The following is a 21,171-nucleotide window of genomic DNA, read 5'->3' on the forward strand; positions in this document are numbered from 1 at the left end:
GACTTACGCTCCAGTCATCTTTAAGTGACAATCTATTTTCAAACCTTTTTTTTTTTTTTTTTTACAGAAATAGTGATTACAATTCATGTCACAGTTTTAAATGACATAAATAACTTGACTCAACAGAAACAGTGACCAGTTTTTCTTAGAGTTCTGGGCAAATTGGAGGTAGTTGTTTATCTGTTAGTCTGTTTTCGTACCTGCTCATCACTCTGTCTTTTTATGCCCTTTGTTAAAACCCCATTATTTGTATTTTTAAATGAAGTTCACAGGCACCTACATTTTTTACTCAGTAGCTCACCAACAGTCCACTATATATGTTTTAAAAGTTTCTGCAACTATTCATATTAACCCCAAATAACAGATTTTTATTTCCGCTAACCTAATGTCTCCTGCTAACTGTTTTCCTGGCAGTGTCAGTCATATACACTTCAGATAGGATCAGGATCGTACCTGCTTGCATAGGCACCAAATGTTAGAAGGAATGTCCTCAATGGAGCCAACTTTAGAAGTTGTCTATGGTTATCCTAGCATGAGTGGGCCAGATATAAAGTACTTGAACTCACTATAATTAGTTTAGGACATATTGCTTTTATTTTTGGTCCAAGAAAGCAATTATTTCCAAACTATGTTCTGTAAAAACTTCAGAGGTTCAACAAGGGATTTTTGAATATCTTAGAAAAAAAAAAAAGAGTGTATTGTAATTTATGTTTTTTATTTGTGTCCCCAGTTCACCCTCTTCAATCACCACCCCATAACAAACTTATACACTACGGGTAATTACGTAGGAATCACGGGTATGTCTGGCCAAATGCGACATGATTCCAGTTTTATCGTTCGAGTCATATGTTACATGAATGTTAATTTACTGAGTACTTACTATGTGCCTGCATTTACCTGGATTATTTACATTAGTCTTCTTAACAACTCTGACATAGGTGCTCTTATTATCCCCTTCCACAGAAGAAGCAGAGACTTAGGAGGTGAAGAAGCTTGCTCAAGGTCTCAGAGTCAAAAGCAGCTAAGCCAGGACTGAAACCTTAGCATTTGGCTCACATGCTCTTAGAAAGGATGATCTGCTACCTCCTCAATGGTTAGAAGGAGAATAGTCTCTAAAATCAAGCTTTCCTTCTGTACAGTAGGTTTGACCCCGCCCTCCAATATCCCACACCCCGTTGAATGAATAGATTATAAACTTGGAATTTCAGACATTCATGTGAATCATGTAAGGGACGGGGGAGTGGAAGGGCTACCCTTTTACTAGTGTATTTGTAAGGGCTGCTTTCCATGCAGTTAGTTGAGAGCCGCTCTAGTTTTTCAAGTTCCACTGGCCAATAAAAGGCAAAGACTACCTTCTCTAATGACCATTCTCGGGTCACAACATCCTGCAGGGGACCTGCAGCCCCTCCCTCCCTGCAGCTCTTTAAGTTCCTGGCCGCTCTGCAGACCAGTGAGTTGTCCCGGTAGGCTGCCCTCTCCTGGCTGTTTACGGGTCTGCAAGGGTTTTCACTAGGGGGCCATTTCTCCTTTCCTTGAGGTTTGATGGATTACAGTTCTCTTATTACTCCATTTCAGTCAGTCCCAGTCTGAGATGCCCTGGAGGTGAAAGGTTTATGCTTTGGGTGCCCCACGGCTGCTGACCTGACCAAATCCCGTCATGTGAAATATGGTCTCCTGGCACTCACACGGCCACTCTGAAGTCTGCGGGCAAGTCGTCACGGACTCCGCTCCCAAAGCTGCTCTACCCCTCACCTCCCCACAGGCCATCCATTATGAGAAGCGACGATTTTGAGGCTGTCATCGTGATGACGGTTCAGTGGCCCAAGAAACCTGTAACCTTTCTACCTCAGGCAGATGGAGCCCTTGCCTCTCAGGATTACAGCTCCATGGACCGGGATGAGATAGACAGGCCTCTGTCCTTCTCAGAAAGACCTGGAGCTCTTACTAGTTCTTGGTCCCCACAAGGTAGCCTTGTTTATCCCATAGCAGCTTCCCCTACTGAAGCACAGACCAGAGTCCCAACAGGATGGATTAGGAGAAACTGTGACAAAACTGATCCAAGTTTTCTTCTCCTTAATGACTCTAAAATTGGATTCCTCCTCAGTGACTCTTGGGCCCAAATCAATCGGTCTATCTTGTCTTCCCTTCACTCGAGCACCATTTCCTGTATTGTTATGGCAATTTTTCCTTAAGGTCAGGAACCCAAGGTTCACCTGTCCACCTGTCCATCCATTCCTCTATCCATCCGTCCATCCCTCTATTCACTGATCCCCTTGCTCACCATAAAGCATTTACTGAGCCTCTCTTATAAGGGGCTTTTCAAGCAGTTGGGATTACAGCGATTAATAATACACAGTCCTTGTCCTTGAGGAGCTAATAGTCTGTTGGAAAGATTGAAATATAAACAGGCAGTTACAGCTATCGCCCAGTGTAATAAGTAACGTTATTGTCTTTCAGAGCAATAAAGGGGCCCACGCGGGCGGCTTTGGTCTTCCTCCCTTCTCTCTTTGGGCATCAGGTATATCCTATTTGATTCTGACTTCTGACCAACCTCATTAAGCTCTTCAGGGTCTGGGCTAAAGTTCAGTTTATAAAAGGAAGGTGGAAAACGCCTCACCCCTTGATAATGAATCCACTCACTTCTGAAGTGAAAGTAGTACTGAGAGAAAACATGTTTTCCAGCTTGAGTCAGATTTTCTTCCTCTACTTTTTAAAATGGATTACTTGGACCACTGGAAAGTGCTAATAAGATACGAATTATCAGGGCCCTGACTAGTTAATTTGAAATACGTATTCTCAATTGCAAGTTCACTTCCCAGGCTTCAGTGAGTGCATGGCAGTGTTTACAGTTAAAGACGTCTCAGAAGAATAATTATTTTGTCACGCACCTTAACTCTGAACGTGTTGACGAAGCAAACTACTTTGTAGTTCGTTCTTAATGTTCTGGACCTACTAGGACAGTCACATTTCCAATGGGTCTTAACTTGGAACGTCTGTGCTGCTTCATTGCACCCTCTGAAGACTTCCCAGAATAACTCTGACATAGGGTTCACTTCCCCAAGGACAACATTTTGCCCTTCATCCTACTGCTTCAAAAATGTATCATTGAATTAAAAGTCTTTTCATTCTTGGAACCCTGATGCAGTCAGTCCTTTCTCTCTGCAAGATACCCTGATATTAACAGCAAGCACTCTGAGTGTCTTGGCCCATTGTTGGCCTGACCCAATGTTGGCTCAAATGCCCACTCTTGTTCTAGTAAAAAACTTCTCTTGGATTAAAAAAAAAAAATACAATTGGCACCTGATAGATTCTGGATGCGATGCTATGCACTTTCACTTACACTGTTTCATTTAATTCTCGAGATAACTCTATAAGGTGGGTAGAATCATGCTTGGCATACAGTAGATGCTCATAAAATATTTGTTGAATGAATGGAGAAATTACAATCAGTTCCCATTTTACAGACTAGAAAACTGAAGATAAAAAAGGTGACGCCCTTTGCTTGAGATCACTCAGTGGCCAAAGCAGGCCTGTGTCTTCGTTCTCCAGGCCCTCTGTACCACGTGCCTCAGAGCCGAATGTGTTCTAGAAGTCTTATGCTGCATCACCACTCGATGCCCTAAGGATTTTCTAGGTCATTGTAATCAACACTTACTAAGCCTCCTCAAGTAATCAAAAGTCCTTTAATCCTCAACTGTGAACACATAAAGCAAGGCTTTATCTTTGTGTCTGTGTTGGATAAAGGTCTCTGCTGAATCTCCTCGGTCTTGGATATCAATTATCCAAACAAGTGTAGAGAAACTCTCAGGAAAATTCACAGGGCAAAATTAATTTTAATGACTTTAATTTACGTAAGAGCCCGTGAAGTAACTGTAGCTTACTGACCCCATCTGCCACATCGCCCTTTGTCTGCCCTGCTGAGTCCTGACCCCTGTCCGGGCTGCAGGTCCCTCCCCTCTCCTCCCCAGTGCCCCTTTCTGGGTCCTGATCCTTCCACCCAAAGCTTATTCCATCTGTGGGCCACTGTCTGTGATCTGTCCCAGCACCTAAAAGACTTCTGTGTCTCCCCATGACATGTGAAAAGCAAGGCCACTCTCTTGGTTTCGCCCAGAGTCCTGCCTCCTTTTCTGGATTTACTATTGCATTAGTGCACATTTGTGTCACTTGTTGTATAGTCCTTAGTCTTGTCTTCCAGCTGGTGTGGACATTTACCACCCCATCTTTTTTTTTAATTCTAATTTTTAATTTTGCGGTACGCGGGCCTCTCACTGTTGTGGCCTCTCCCGTTGCGGAGCACAGGCTCCGGACGCGCAGGCCCAGCGGCCATGGCTCCCGGGCCCAGCCGCTCCGCGGCATGTGGGATCCTCCCGGACCGGGGCACGAACCCGTGTGCCCTGCATCGGCAGGCGGACTCTCAACCGCTGCGCCACCAGGGAAGCCCTATCACCCCATCTTAAGCATTCTCCTAAACATGTCAGGCAAACTCTGGGCGTAAGAGGCAGGTGGTGTGAAGTCCTATTAAGTACTTCTGATAAGCAGTCCATCCCCTACCAGGCACCAAATAAAAGAGCAATGCTGACACTCTCTCCCCTTTCATGACCTGAGTTCTGAATTTCCTCTACAAAAAAGGAGAATCTTGCTGGTAATGGCGATGTACACAGTTTTCTTTCTCTTCATAAACTGCAGTACAGGCCGTGTTCCTCAAACCCAACCAGCCCAAAGAGAACTCCCCGTTTCCCCAAGACCTCTCCCTTCTCCTGTATATTCCTCACCTGAGTTAATGACACTGCCTCTACCAGGTCATCACCCAACCTCATCATTTAACTTTTTTCCATCCCCCTGCACGTCTCTCTCCTCTCTCTCTCTATCTCCCCCCTAAATTCAATCAGTCAGGCAGTCCTTATTTTATCTGCTAAATATTTCTTCAGCTGTCTACTCCTTTTCATTCCGCACAACTGTCTTGGTTCAGACTCACACTACTGCTTTCTTAGGCTGGTGCAATGTTTCTTTAACTGGTTTCCCTCCTCCCTTGTCTCCCAACTCCTGCCCCAACCCATTCCTCACGTGGTGTGTCACTGATTTATTGCTGATTTCTTTTTTTTTTTGGGGGGGCCATGCTGCACAGCTTGTGGGATCTTAGTTCCCCGACTAGGGATGGAACCCAGCCCCACGGCAGTGAGAGCACAGAGTCCTAACCACTGGACTGCCAGGGAATTCCCCTTATTGCTGATTTCTAGCTTAGAGGCTAATCAGAGAATATGGTCTATAACATCTCTGTTTAGGATATTCTATTAATATTTTCTTTGTACCTAAATGCACGATCAATATTAGAAGATGCTCCAACAAGATAGGAAAGAATGTATACTTTCTGTTTCTGATTTACAAAAAGAAAGGTCTATATTCACTATTTACAGTGTCCATATCCTGTTTCTACTAAATTGATTTCAATGATTATATTCTGCAATATCTAGTTTGTCGTTTTTTGTTGATTTCATATTTGGAATTTAAAAAGCTACATACTGACAGCTATAGTTTAGTGGTGTTTTGTCAAAATTTCCGTATATTTCTAGGTTTTTTTTTAAGTTGGAAGATACGGTGTTTGTTGCATAATTTTTGTATCCTCTGTGAATAAAACGTTTACCAATATTTATTTATAAAAAAGAACAAGTCTAAGATTTTTTCTCAGAAATAAAAATGCCTTTCATGGAATGGCTTCTCTTTACACTCTCCGGCCTTCTCTTCTGCTATTACTTATCTCTCACTTTCATTTTAATAATACAGCCTGCTTTGGGTGCTTCAGATCCTTCCAGATACACCTGAAATTTTGCTCTTCCTAAAGTTCCGTGCATAACTATGACTCAGCTTTATATCTGAGCTCAGCTGTGGTGTCTTGAACCTCCCAGATTAATCTAAATGCACTTTTGTAAACTCATAGCGCCTGTGTTAACCTGCTTCTCACCACATTTTGTAATCTGTGTATATGTCTGGGTTTCTCACCAGACTGTAAATTCTTAAGAACGTGGACCAGACTTTCATCTCTTTTTGACCCTCCCAAGGCCTGAAACCCGGTAGGCTGCTCAGTTCTCTTGCACTGTCCCTGACCAAACAACTTACAGCCAAAACCCCAATCTGAGCCTTGTCTCATCTTACCCATCCTCCCCGTGTCCCATATGCTTGCTCATCTTGGGTTTCCATAAACCCTTCACTCCCCCTTGCTATCTGATCTGACTTCTCCAGAATATTCTGGAGTGCTTCTTAACAAGAGTTGGCTTCTCTCCCTGTTCTTTTTCCTCATGCTTCCTTGGGTAACTGCCTCCGGGTTTGTGTTCTCTTGCCTCAGAAGTGGTTTCTTGTGATTCAGCCCCATCCCCTGGAGAAGGAGTTGGAGAGAGATCAGACATTATGACCATTCAGTACTTTTTGTTCTGAAACTATGCTCTCCAAGCCACTTTTTTGATTGCCGTTGGGCTTACCGAATTGAAAAATAGTGGATCCATGGACAGGGACATGTATGAACACTCAGAAGTTATAGTTCTCATTATAACTGCATCAGTTTGCATTGTTTTACTTAATTAGCTTCTTGAAGAATTAGTTTGTATAACATCATTACTGATTCAGATTCTTTAAGCTGCAAGAAACAAAACTTAGTCAAGCTAGTCTGCGTGTGGAGGGGGAGAAGCTCCCTTATGTGGAGCAATAAGAGAGACAGGGGTCATGAGAATTCATGAATAGGACACATGATAAGCTGAAGCTTATGGGAACTGAACTTAGAAAGTTGCCAGGAAGTGGGCCGGCCCCCGGGACTACCACTCGCCCCACTCCATGTCTCATGGGCCATATCATCTCTTTCTCCCCATTACCTTTTTCTTTCCTGTACTCTGCATATCTTTCACCTTCCTCATAGCATCTACATATTCTTGGGCTTTGCTCCTTTATAAATTTGGCATACACAGCCCATCATGGTCTCTTCAGCTTCTCTCTGCATCAATTTCATTCTCTCCATATTTTTTTTGGCTTCATTTCCATAGAGAGAGTTGGCTGCAAGTCATCTCTTTAAGCTGTGGATGGATGTATCTGTAATCAGTCAACTTTGCTCCATCTCCATGGCTACTATTTTGGTCAAATCACTATCATCTCCCCCCCGAATTAGTACAATGACTTTTCCTACCACCATCTTCCCCCATTCCCAATGCATTTTCCATACCCTTCAGAGAATTCCCATTGCCTTCATGATAAAGTACAGATACTTCAGCACCCTGACATGACCCTTCATGATTTAGCCTCATGGCCTGGTCCTTAAATACATTTCCAGCCTCAATTCGTCCCACTTCTCAATCTTGTAGTCTGCTTCCCATCTTACTGAAAATATTTAAGTTTCTTAAAATACACCATGTTCTCTCTTACCTCTGGTTATATGCTGTTCCTTCCAACTGGAAAACTTTTCCTCTGCAACTGGCCGCCTTCTACTTAATCTTCAGCTCTCAGCTTAAACATCACTTCCTCCAGGAAGTCTTCCTTGACCAGGTTACTTGACTACACTGCTATATGCTCCCCTAGCACTGCACTTTCCGACTTGACCCTTTCTCCTGGCAGCCCAGGGAAGTATCAGACCTCAGCACACTTTCTTTTTCCCTACTGTCTGGGGCCACCCTGAGCCTACCCAGGCCCCTGGGGTGCATGCCAGACAGAAACTGCATGTATATCAAGTGTGACTTGGAATAAGAGGACTAATCAGAGCTTTATATCCCTGGACTTCTCCCACCTCACTGTCCTTGGTGCATAGATGTGGGCCAGGCCCTTCACTCATGCTGGGGATGTGAAGTTTATTGACTAATACACTAGGATGGAAACAAACCCAAAAGGCCTAGTTTGCAGAGATTTAATATGCATCTGTCAGCATGGTCACTTGCCAAGTGATGTCTGTGATCCATAATTCCACCATTTCGCATCTCAATCCACCGTTAAATACACTGTGGGCTGCGTGTCTGAAGACCCAGAGAAGAACCACTGACACTGCTAAAATCAAGGGATCTAAACTCCCGTTGAAATTGTAAAGCCTTTGTTGAGGAACGTCACAGTCGTTCTGCCAGAACCTGAGAAATACCTTTGGGGCACTTTGTACAGCCCATTGGCCCGGCAGGAGCACTGTGTACATACAGGGTTGAAAATGGATTGCCTGGTCATCCAGCAACTGAAGCTTTCTTATGTGTTTGTCTGGTTGAGAAGAGATAAAAAGCATGACTCAGACAGAGTAAAATGTGGCCAACGTTTGGCCAGGCCTTGCCAGTGAAAATAAAAAGTGTTAACAAAGAGGGGCTTGCAGTTTCAGATCCAGGAGAGAGAATTCGGTGTCTGTAAGTAGAAATTTTATATCAGGTGTTAGGTTCACAAAATGGGCAGGCGACTTTCTGGAAGCCCAGCCTTGGAGGACAGGGAGTCCGTGTGGTCACCACCGGCGGGGCTGCCCCAGGGGAATGACTTGCGGGGAGGTTTGAGGACCAGACCTGGCCGAAGCCCAGCATGTCCAAGAGCAACGAGTTCTCCAAGAAGAGGCAAGGGCCAAGCCCCAGAGGGTCTGGAAACACAAAGGGGCCACTGTTCTCCCCGATGAGGGCCAAGAAACCTCCTTCAACCTCATGCTTCTAGCAGTAAACTCATCCGTCTGTCTTTAACGATAAAAATCTGGCCAGCATCAGAATCAGATAACATGAGTTCAGAAGTATTTGAAAGTCAGTAGAAAAATGGGAAATGATGATGATGTCATTATATCCAGAAGGCTAAATTGTCTGGGAATTTGGTGGTTTTGAGGGGGGTTCAATTCCTCATTTCCTGACCCTTCAATGTTTATCTCTTTGCCTTTGGGGAGAGGTGTTACAGAGACTCACTTGCACACAGGATCATGTAGTACGTTCTGGACTGTGATAAGCATTCAGAGAGAAGGTGAAGGCGATCTGAAGCCAATTTTGCCAATTGAACTATAGCGTTTAGCTCATGAGATGTTTTTCTAAATTAAATCCGTAAACATTTATCAAGCATCTGCCTATCCTGTGAGAGGCTGATACACAAAAATGAACAGGATTTGAAATGCAAGGAAGTGAAAAACAAACCAGCAGCCTGGAGATTATAGTTAATCTTTTCTGAATTGTCCCCACAGAGTTAGAGACAGGAAGTGAACTAACTTACTAACAGCCCAAAAGGAGAGTTTTTCTGGGAAATCTCCCTCAGTATAGCCAAAACAAATATTTTGATCTAGGGGAAAACAAAAGTTAAAATGAATGTAAAATGACCTTCACATTAAGATGCAAGATAAGTCAACTAACTTCAATAAAAATACTGAACATTTGCTATGTGGTAGGTACTCTTTTATGAAATTAAAAAAATGTGGCTGGCATTCATGAGGACAAATTTAAACTCATATTATTCTGTGAAAAATGGGTATTATATGAAAATATGTTCCTTTTTCTCAAACCTCTTTTTTGTTGCTGTTATTGTTGTTTAGGGATGTTAGCTGGAGAAAAATTAAAAATTATTGTAACTGAAGTTCATGAATTTGGTAGAGTCTATCACGAATTCCTCGTGCATCAGACAAAGAAGTGTGGACAGGATGATGGTATAGTAGGTGGATTTGTATGGTTCATTGTTTATAGCCCAGCAGCATTGATTTATTAACTGATGGCTGCTGCATCCCAGAAGGTTCTTGAAGGCATCAGGCTATTGGGCTAACTGAAAATCATACCTCTTTGCTTTGGATTGGAATTATATCAACTTTACCCAGCAAATACTAGCTAAGAAATGCAGGAAAGGACATTTAGAGTGTGTGCGATTCATCCACTCCTCCAGCTTCATTAAATTGTATTCTTAAATCAGGTTAGACTACCAGCAGTCCAGACATGTGGTCTTCTGATGGCTCCAGGGCCACATTAAATTAACCTCTCACAAGGTAGCCTTCACTGGCCCCAGAGGACTCTGGGAGGCAAGTCTTCCAGAAAAAGGGGGTTTGAAAAACTACTGGATATGATGGAGCTTTTGGAAAAATAAATGGAGAATTATTACAAAAGGTTACCAGAAGAAACAGAAATAGAAACACCAGAAAAACTAAACACTGTATAGAAAGAGAATTAAAATAATAATATCCTACTTGGTTCTGCCTTGAGCAACAATTACCTAGGTTACAATATTGTAAACACTGGTGAACACTTACGCATGGTTTAAGGGGAGTTCATCTGAAAAACATCAAGAATTTTTAAAATAAACTTTTATTCAGAATAGTTTTAGATTTATAAAAAATTATTGTGTAGTAGAGAGAATTCCCATCTATTCCACATTAGATTCCTCTGTTATTACTAGCTTCTATTAGTACAGTACATTTGTCACTATTAATGAACCAATTTTGATACATCATTATTGACTGAAGTCCATAGTGTTTTCAGACTTCCTTAGTCTTTGCCTAATGTTCTCTTTCTGTTCCAGGACCCGTCCAGGATCCCACCTTACATCTCGTCCTGGCTCCTTAGGCTCCTCTTGATTGGGATAATTTCTCAGGCTTTCCGTGGCTTTGAGGATCTTGATATTTTTGAGGAGTCAGTTGTTCTGTAGACTGTCCTTCAATTGGGATTTGTCTCATGAGGTTGTGGGTTTGGAGGAAGATCAGAGGTAAAAAGCCATTTTTATCACATTATATCAAGGATACTTACTATCACCTTGACTTATGACTGTGGATGTTGACCGTGACCACCTGCTGAAGTAGTGTTTGTCAGGTTTCTCCACTGTGAGTTTACCCCTACCCCCTTTCCATACTGTACTCTCTGGAAGCAAGTTATAGCTAGCAGTATACACCTAAGGAGCGGGGAGTCACACACCGTCTCCTTGAGGGTGCAGGACCTACACAAATAACTTGGAATTCTGCACGAGGGATTTGTCTATTCTCCCCGATTTATTTATTTATCTAATCATTTATTTACATCAGTGTAGACTCATGGATATCCATTTTATATTCGAGGTTCTAATCCAATACTATGTTACTTATTTTGTTACTCAGATTGTTCCAGCTTTCATCAGAGGGAACTCTTTCACTTGGCTCCTGTGACACTTTGACATACTCCCATCATTGTAGGTTTTTTTCTTTTCTTTTCTTTTTAGCATCTCCTTACTTTCCGGCACTGCAAGATGCTCCAGGTTCATCTTGTATATTTCCTGTCCCAGTGCTAGAATCAGCCACTTTTCCAAGGAGCCCTGGTTCCTTTTTTTTTTTTTAATTTATTTACTAAATTTATTTATTTTTGGCTGCGTTGCGTCTTCCTTGCTGCACACGGGCTTTATCTAGTTGTGGCAAGCGGGGCCTACTCTTCGCTGCGGTGCACGGGCTTCTCATTGCGGTGGCTTCTCTTGTTCCAGAGCATGGACTCTAGGCACGCGGGCTCAGTAGTTGTGGAGCACAGGCTTAACTGCTCCGCGGCATGTGGGATCTTCCTGGACCAGGGCTCCAACCCGTGTCCCCTGCATTGGCAGGCGGATTCTTAACCACTGAGCCACCAGGGAAGCCCCCTGTTTCCTTTTAACAAAGAATGGTTATTAGAAATCGAGAGCCAGGAGCTAGACCCTAGGTGGGCTTGTTGCTACCAGGCAGCAGGGGTCACTGCTTCTAGGCCCTCTCAGCTGACAGATCAAGGAGATATATATGTGTCTACTAATCAGTGTATACACACACACATATCAGTATTTCTACTTGTAGTCATCTGTATCTCTATTTAGTAAACATGAGTTCATACTGATGTGCCCAACTCTAACCTATTACCACATGGGTCATTCTAGCCTTCTAGCCTTGCTTGTCTGTAACCTTCTCCAACAGTGAGAAACCTGGTTCCCACATCTGCCATCTGTTTAACTGCATTGTTCAATCCCAATATACATGTATAGTGACTTCAGAATTGTTAACCTGTATAACCTTGAGAAACAACTTTATCAACTAGACTATGGTGTTTATATACCATTTATTTTGCCTTGAGTCTTAAAGGTGAAAGTTACTTAGGTCAGCACCTTTTACACTCACTGCCTTCAGTGAGGTGGTTCCATGCATATATACTATAGATAGAATATTTTGTCACATTCTTCATCCCATCCTGGGATCTCCCAACCTCCCAAATGATTTTTTTAAATTTGCACATGTTAAGGTTCACTCTTTGCGCTGCACAGTTCTATGAGTTTTTACAAATGCATAGTGTCGTGTATCCATCATTGCTGTATCATACAGAATAGTTTAACCATCCTAAAAAATCCTCTGTGCTTCACTTTTTCAACCCTCCCACCTCCTGAGCCCCTGGCAACCACTGATCTGTTTACCATCTATAGAGTTTCGCCTTTTTCAGAATGTAATGTAAATGGAATCATATGTAGCCTTCTCAGACTGGCTTCCTTCACTTAGCAAAATGCATTTAAGACTCCTCCTTGTCATTGCAAGGTTTGATAGCTCATTCCTTTTTATTGATGAATAGTATTCCATTATATGGGTATACTAATGTTTATCTATTCTATGGCTTATCCAACCTATTGAAACACGGATTGGTTGCTTTCCATTAAGAATTTAAAAAAATAAATTGCAAACTTAAAATGAATCAGCAAAACTACATGACTTCCAAGAAAGTTACTCTACCACTATGATGCATTGGGAGAAGTAGAGCAGCTGCAGTGTTAGTTGCTGTAAGACACAATGTAGTGGTGAAGAACACAGCCTCTGAATCCAGACTGCTACCTCCCAAGACATGTGAGCTGAGCTAGATTACCTACCATTCCTGGGCCTCATGTCCTTGTTTGTGAAAAGGAATAGTAACTGTACCCGTAGTGGCTTAAACAGTGGTTCAATAGACGTTGGTTATTGTTATAACTTATAATAATATGTTCACGAATCATGTAGCAAGCACTTTATATATATTCTTTTATGCCTTCCAACAAAATTTCAAAGGAGCATAATTATCCCCATTTTATAGATGGAGAACCTGAAATACAGAGACTATACCTCAACTTGAACTGAAATCTATCATATTACAAAGGCTCTAATCTTCTAGCTTTACTGCAGTGATTCTCAAGAGCATAAGGAATGTCTCCTTTTCTTCAGCTCTGGACATATCATCTTCACTATGAGTTGCCACACATTATGAAGGACCAACTAGAATGTGAGAAAGAGATGATGATCAGGGTGATGAAAGACCTGGAAATCCTTTCAAATGAGGCACAGCTGAAGGAACTAGAGATGGTTGGTGTGGAAAATGAAAAGTTGGGAAGGAAATACAGCAAAATGTTAACAATGTGTGTCTCTTAATGGTAGGATAACAGATGATTTTATTTTCTTTATATTTTCTAAATTTTTTAAGATGGAATGTTTATTTTGTTTTTTTAATTTATTTTTTATAATTACTCTTATAATAAGAAAAAACACTTTAACAAATCACAGTTAAAAGAAAAATTTGAGTGATAGATGTTAATGAAATGTTATGGTAATCATTTTGTAATTTATATATATACCATATCACTATGTTCTACACTTTAAACTTATACAATAATGTCAATTATATTTCAACAAAGCTGGAAAAAATAACACCTATATATACACGTCTAGCACAATATTTAACCCCTTTTTGAAAAGAGACTTATTCACATTTTATTTTGAAATCTAAGACAGATTTTGAAATGTGTATTTGAAAATATAACCTTTTTTTCCCTTGTGAATTCTATGAATATAGGTTACATTGAGCAGAAAGAAAGAAAGAAAAACTTGATAGTTTTTTTCTGTGAAAGACAGGTTAAATGTTTTGCTTATGACCTCAAAAGACAGAGTTTGGTACCAATGTGTGACAATTATCTTGAAGCACATTTGGGCTCAATATGAATGGAATTGGTTGACATGTGAGGTGGCCAGCTTCCCTTTTCCAGAAAGGGATTAATCACAGGCTGGGGTTGGGCTAGACCAGATGACCTCTGAGATCTCTTTTGACTCTTACTCTATAACTTGGGCTACTACTTGTGACCACAACATGTTTCTAATGGTTTTAGCTCATGATGTACAAACTGATGCTGTTAATAGAAATGCATTTAGTTTATTAATATTCAGGCACACAAGAAACACTTAGCAATTTGTTTTACATATAAGAAGAAATGTGCTTGTATTTCCTTAGAATCTAATTTAGAATGTCTATTCATTGAAACTAGACTTCTTCCTTCGTGTATGAGTTTCCTAGGGCTGCTATAATAAATTGACATAAACCAGGAAGCTAAAAACAACAGAAGTGTATTCTCTCACAGTTTTGGAGGCCAGAAGTCCAAAATCATAAGCAGAGCTCTGCCCCCTTGAAGGCCCTAGGGAAGTATCTTTCCTTGACCACAGGCATTCCTCGGCTTGTGGCTGTGTAACTTTCATCTCTGCCTCTGTCCTCACATGGCCTTCTTCTCTTCCCTGTGTCTCTCCTCTATGTGTCTCATATAAAGACTGTTATCATTGGGTTTAGGGCCCACTTGGATAAGCCAGGGTCATCTTTTTTTTTTTTAATTAATTTTATTTTTGGCTATGTTGGGTCTTAGTTGCAGGCATGCGTGATCTTTGTTGTGGCATGCGGGATCCTTCGCTGCGGCGGGTGGGCGGGCTCTTTGCTGTGGCACACTGGCTTCTCTCTAGTTGTGGCGTATGGGTTTTCTCTCTAGTGTGGCATGCTGGCTCCAGAGTGCGCAGGCTCTGTAGTTGTGGTGTGCAGGTTCCAGAGCGCATGGGCCCTGTAGTTTGTGGCATGCGGGCTCTCTAGTTGAGGCGTGTGGGCTCCATAGTTGTGGCAGGTGGGCTTAGTTGCCCCGCGGCATGTGGGATCTTAGTTCCCTGACCAGGGATCAAACCCGCATCCCCTGCGTTGGAAGGCAGATTCTTCACCACTGGACCACCAGGGAAGTCCCAGCCAGGGTCATCTTATCTTGAGACCCTTAACTTACTTAATTTTCCAAGTACCCTTTCTCCAAATAAGGTCACATTCACAGGTTCTGGGATGTGGACATATTTATTTATTTATTTATTTATAACATCTTTATTGGAGTATAATTGCTTTACAATGGTGTTAGTTTCTGCTTTATACCAAAGTGAATCAGCTATACATATACATACATCCCCATATCTCCTCCGTCTTGTGTCTCCCTCCCACCCTCCCTATCCCACCCCTCTAGGTGGTCACAAAGCACAGAGCTGATCTCCCTGTGCTATGCAGCTGTTTCCTACTAGCTATCTATTTTACATTTGGTAGTGTATATATGTCCATGCCACTCTCTCACTTCATTGGGTTGTGGACATATCTTTATGGAGGTCCACCGTTTAATTCCCTATGCATTTGAATCAAGAAGTTGTTGAGATATTTTAACCATTCTCTTTCTGACATTGATTCCTTACTCTAGTTCTTCTTTTCTCCATCCCTGCCTATCTTCCTGCCCATCTCCAACACTTAGCCCAGCCAACTTTTACCTTCTTAGGAGTTTCTGATTTCACCTCTTCCAGGAAGCCTTCCCTGACCAGTGTTGTTTTGTTTGCCTTCTACAGGCCCAGCATTTAGCATGATCCCTGGCACATAAACAGAGCTTAATAAATATCTGTTGAAAGAATAAATGAATCTATCAAAGGAGGCCAATGATGATTCCTACCTTTCTTTGGTATTACTGAGAAGTGGTAAGTTTTCAATGATACCTGGAGAACTTCAGGCAGGAGATAAGACTTAATCTTTTTAAATTTTTTAATATATTGATCTATTATTTTTGACTACGTTGGGTCTTCATTGTTGCGCGTGGGCTTTCTCTAGTTGCGGTGAGTGGGGCTTACTCTTCGTTGCTGTGTGCAGGCTTCTTGTTGCGGTGGCTTCTCTTGTTGTGGAGCACGGGCTCTAGGTGCAGGGGCTTCAGTAGTTGCACCACACAGGCTCAGTAGTTGTGGTGCACGGGCTCTAGAGCGCAGGCTCAGTAGTTGTAGTGCACGGGCTTAGTTGCTCCGCAGCATGTGGGATCTTCCCGGACCAGGGATCAACCCCGAGTCCCCTGCATTGGCAGGTGGATTCTTAACCACTGCACCACCAGGGAAGTCCGGAGACTTTATTTTTAGAAGGTTTGTTAATTCCAGAAAACCTTTGCATTGAAACCACACCATGAATATTTAAAAAGAATGAGATGTTTAACTTAAACTGTTTTTTATTCTCAAGGCACAAGAATGTAGGGAGTTAAAGACAAATTGCCACACTTTCCACAGGGCTAATGACTTTAATTAATGTTGAACAATTATGGACAGTGGGAGTTTTTTGTTGTGTTGTGTTTTGGAATGAGGAGGATAAGGTTCTTCTGATGAAAGCTTCCCAGTGTAACTAGGACAGGAGGATGAAGAAGATAAGGGGCTTTGTTCAGCTTGTAAAACTTCTCTTGATGTAGAACAGCCCCAGCTGGATTGACCAGAGATAACTTGGCTTATTAAAAGTAGTTAAAATGGCACATTTTGAGGCTTTGTAATTGATTTAAAATTTGAAGTTGCTAACACAACATTGTAAATCAACTATACTCTGACATAAAATAAAAATTAAATAAAAAAGTTTTTAAAGAAACATATACATATAAATTGAAGTTGCTGCCCTAAAACCCAGCAACTTAATGGGAACCCACCCCTTCCCCTCAGTAGCTTTTTGAGAGGTGATTTATGGTTCAGAAACCATAAATGTGATTCTTGACATCAGAGCTTTCTCCTGAATTGAGTGTTATTTTTACCTGGGATTAGGGACTCTGAGGCCTGTGCTTTGAGATACAGTCTCAAGGCTTTCTGCTTTTTGAAGAAGGAGTTAATCAATGCCGTGGGCCTGTTTTCCTTTTCTCACTGCCTGACCACTGGGAGAGAAATGCCTGAGTCTGACTCTCCACCTCCACCCCTGTGGGTTTGACCTGGAATGTGAGTCTTCAAGCTTACTTTGGGGACTGGCTGCGGGAAGGAGCTTCAGAACAGAGGAAGCTGGAATGAACCATTATTTCTCGAGTTACAAGGTACCAGGGACAGTACCCACCACTGCGCTGCCGAATATTCCATTTTTGGTTGAGGATGTTATAAATGTTTGGAGTTGCTTTTGAGACTCTTCAAGGAGAATATGGACAGAAATCATTGACAGTAAGGCTTTACCAGTTAGAAGCAAAATTGTAGACAACTACAGTTTGTTTTCAGTGTCTGATGATTTCAGCATCTCTGTCAACAACAACAAATCCAATAATTGTTATTGGTGCCCACTCCATTTCGACAGTATTCTAACACTGGGGCTATGTCTGTGAGCAAAAGGGCCGAGAGACCCTGTCCTCATGGAGCTTACATTCTAGTGGAAGAGACAACTGGCAAAGCACACATCAAGTGAATTATATAGAGTGTTAGAAGATGACAAGTGCTGTGGGAACAAAGTAGAGCAGGGTAAAGGTGATGGAAGGTGGGGTGAGACTGCAGTAGTAAACAGGGTGGCCAGGCTGGGGGTCCTGGAGAAAGTGACGTTTGTGCAGGAAGTGAGAGGCTAGCCATGGGCCTAGCTGGGGGACAACGGGTGAAGACAGGGAGAATGGCCAGTGTGAGGGCCCTAAGGCAGGAGTGTCCTGGTGTGCTTGTGGACCACAATGGCTAGAGCAGAATGAACAAAGGGAAGACAGAAGAGCCAGAGAAGTAATGCCAAGTCAGAGAAGTAATTACTTCTGTGAAGACAGAAGAGCCAGAGAAGTAATGCCAAGTCAGATGACGTTGGGCCTCAGAGCTAACAGTGTTGGGTTTTCACTCTGAGTGGGATGGCGAGCTGCTGCAGAGTTGTGGGTTATTTTGGTGCAGCACGTGGGATCTTAGTTCCTGGACCAGGGATCAAACCCGCGCCCCCTAGTGGAAGCGTGGAGTCTTAACCACTGGACCGCCAGGGAAGTCCCAGCTGCAGAGCTTTGAGCAGAGGAAAAACATGACCTAACTTGAGTTTTAAGAGGATCACTCTGACCGCCATGCTGAGAATGGTCTGCAGACATCGGGGGAGAAGCCGGGAGAACGGTGACAAGGCAATTTCAGGAAACACCGGTGAGAGATGATGGAGATGTGGACCTGCAATTAGAAGTGGAAAGGTGAGGAGTGGAAAAGTTCTGGGCACGTTCTGGAGGCAGAACCACCTTGATTTCCTGATGGATCGGCTGCGGCGTATGAGAAACAAGGAGCAGAGTCGAGGATAACCCCAAGTTTTTTGCCTGGACAACGGAAATGAAGAAATTGCCATCAACTGAGTCGAGGGAGGCTGCAGGTGCTTTGGGTGGGACGGTGAGGGGCGTAGAACAGGAGCTCTGCTTTGCTTATGTCTTTCAGACACCCAGGTAGAGGTATCTAGGGGGAGCTGCAATCCAAGTCTGAGTTCAGAGGACAGGTCTGGGCAGGAAATAAAAGTTTGGGAGTCGGCTTACGGGTAGCATTTAAAGCCACTGGACTGAATGAGGTGATCAGACGTGAGTGCCAATAGAGATGAGGGCCTAGCAGTGGCCCGAAAACACTCTTGTGTGTAGAGGTCAGGAGGAACCGGGAGGAAGCAGCCGGGGTGATGGAGAAGAGAGACCAGGGAGGAAGCAGAAGAATGAAGAGGGTCTGGCATCTTAGAAATCAAGTGAAGAAAGCGTTATCGAGGAGAAGGGGTGATGGACTGTTTCCAGGGCTGCTGAGAGATCAAACACAGCGAGCACTGACCGTTAACATTAGGCAGCACGGAGGTCTCCGGTGACCTTTACGAGCTGAGTTTCGGTGGGGAAGTAAGTAACAAATTGACACAAGGAAGGAATGGACTTGGTAACAAAATAGTCTGAACTCTTTGCTGCACAGGGGAGCAAAGAAGGAAAGCAGTTGCTGGAGTGGGAAGCGGGGTCAAGAGAAGAATTTTTAAATAGGAAAAATAGCAGCAGGTATGATGAGCAGGATGAGTAGGGGGTGGAAAATACCACAAACTGGGTTTTGCTTAAACAGTAGAATATTTTCTCACAGTTATGGAAGCTGGAAGTCCAAGATTAAGGTGTCAGCAAGGCTGGTTTCTCCTGCAGCCTTCCCTTGGCTTGCAGACGGCCGTCTTCCCGCTGGGTCCTCACACCATCTTTCCTCTGTGCCTGCACATCCCTGGTCTCTCAGTATGTCCAAATTTCCTCTTCCTATAAGGACACCAGTCAGATTGGATTAAAGCTCACCCTAACAGCTTCACTTTAACTTAATTACCTCTTTAAAGGCCCTACCTTCAAATACAGTGGCATTCTGAGGTACCGGGGGATAAGGCTTTGACATATGAATCTTGAGAGCAAATAGTTTGGAGCCCATAACGACACCCTCCATCTATACAGTGCATCATAGATGATCATCTCAACACACCACTTTATTTGTACATGTTTGCTTTGACTTTCTGCCCCTGGAACACATAAGTGACACAAACTTTCCCTTTGGGGACCTTCAGGTAGAAGGTGTTGTTTTTCTAAGACCTAGGGTTGGTATCATCCTTACTCTCCAATGCTTGCAAACTTTTTCAAACCACAGTAAAAAATATATTCTGTGTTTGACCTAGTATCCACACACATAAATACACAACCGAAAAAAGTGTCCACAAAGTAGTGATACGCACTTTGATGAAATGTTCTGTTCTATTCTGTTTTTTTAAAAACCTCTACAGAGATATCTGTTAGGTATCTCAAACAAATGATAATTCCTAGTTACATGTAAATAATAGTGTAGTGATGTAAGCACTGACTATCGATTTAACAAAAACTTGGATTTTATAGTAGAAGGACCAATTAAAAATGTTGAGAGTGGTCGCCACTAGGGTGAGGGATGTGACAGGATGTGGGAGCTGGGGAGGTGGTGACTCAAAACTCTGTTTCTGTGAGCTTTTCAGGGCTCTTTGACTTTTTAATCATGCATTATATAAAAAAGTATATACATTGATAAAAATAAAAAATAATTTTAAAAAGACACGTAATGTATGCAGCCACCTCTGTTGATTCAGGGGCAGCCTGATTAGTTTCTTGTTCTCACTCAAACGTCCACCAAAGGTTGTAGCTGCTTTTTGCTCAAATCTCTGAACTGTGTGTTTGACGGTGCTTGTGTTTTAGACAAGAGGTGCCCAACCCATTTTCTGTACATGAAGGCAACTCTTGCTGTAAAAAGAGAGGCAGGACAACCAGAGGCTAAGAGCACAGACGTTGGAGCCAGTCCCTGGGTTCAGATCCCAGCTGTGCCACTGACCAGCTGTGTGGCCTGGGGCGAGCCTCTCCACTTCTCCGCCTCCAGCTTCATTATCTGTGGCATGGAGATAATTACAGTGCTCACCTCTGGGAGGTTGCTTTGTTTTTTTAATTTATTTTTTATGTTATTTTATTTTTGTCGGCGTTGGGTCTTTTTTGCTGTGTGCGGGCTTTCTCTGACTGGGGTGAGTGGGGGCTCACCGTTGCGGTGCATGGCTTCTCATTGCAGTGGCTTTTCTTGTTGTGGAGCACGGGCTCTAGGCGTGGGGGTTTCAGTAGTTGTGGCACACAGGCTCAGCGGTTGTGGCTCACGGGCTCTAGGGCACAGGCTCAGAAGCCGTGGCGCACGGGCTTAGTTGCTCTGCAGCATGTGGGATCTTCCCAGACCAGGGCTTGAACACGTGTCCCCTGCATTGGCAGGCCGATTCTTAACCACTGCACCACCAGGGAAGCCCCATCTCTGGGAGTTTTATGAAAAGTAAAGGAGTTCATTTTTTAAACATACTTAGAACAGCATCTTGCAGGTTGCATACATAAATATTCATAAGAAGGTGGTACTTACCCTTTTCGATTCTATAGATTGAGAAAATCTTTTGCACTCAAAGTTACCATGAATTCAGTTATCATAACAATACAAATATATAAAGTATTCATATTTAATTACAGTTGACCCTTGAACAACACAGATTTGAACTGCGGGGGCCTACTTATACGTGGAACTCTTCCAACAAATATAGAAACTGCATTTTCATTTTACAGATCTTTAAATTAACTAAGTGTGGGGAAAAGCTTGTGTTTGATTACAGATCACAATATGTAGAATCAAAAGAACTAGGGTTTGAGTCCTGATTCTGTCCAATCTTGTTTCAGCTTTCTGTCTTGGGTGAGTCATTTAACCATTTC

The sequence above is a fragment of the Leucopleurus acutus genome (genome assembly GCF_964270905.1).
Source record: "Leucopleurus acutus genome assembly, chromosome: 18".
Classification (NCBI taxonomy): domain Eukaryota; kingdom Metazoa; phylum Chordata; class Mammalia; order Artiodactyla; family Delphinidae; genus Leucopleurus; species Leucopleurus acutus.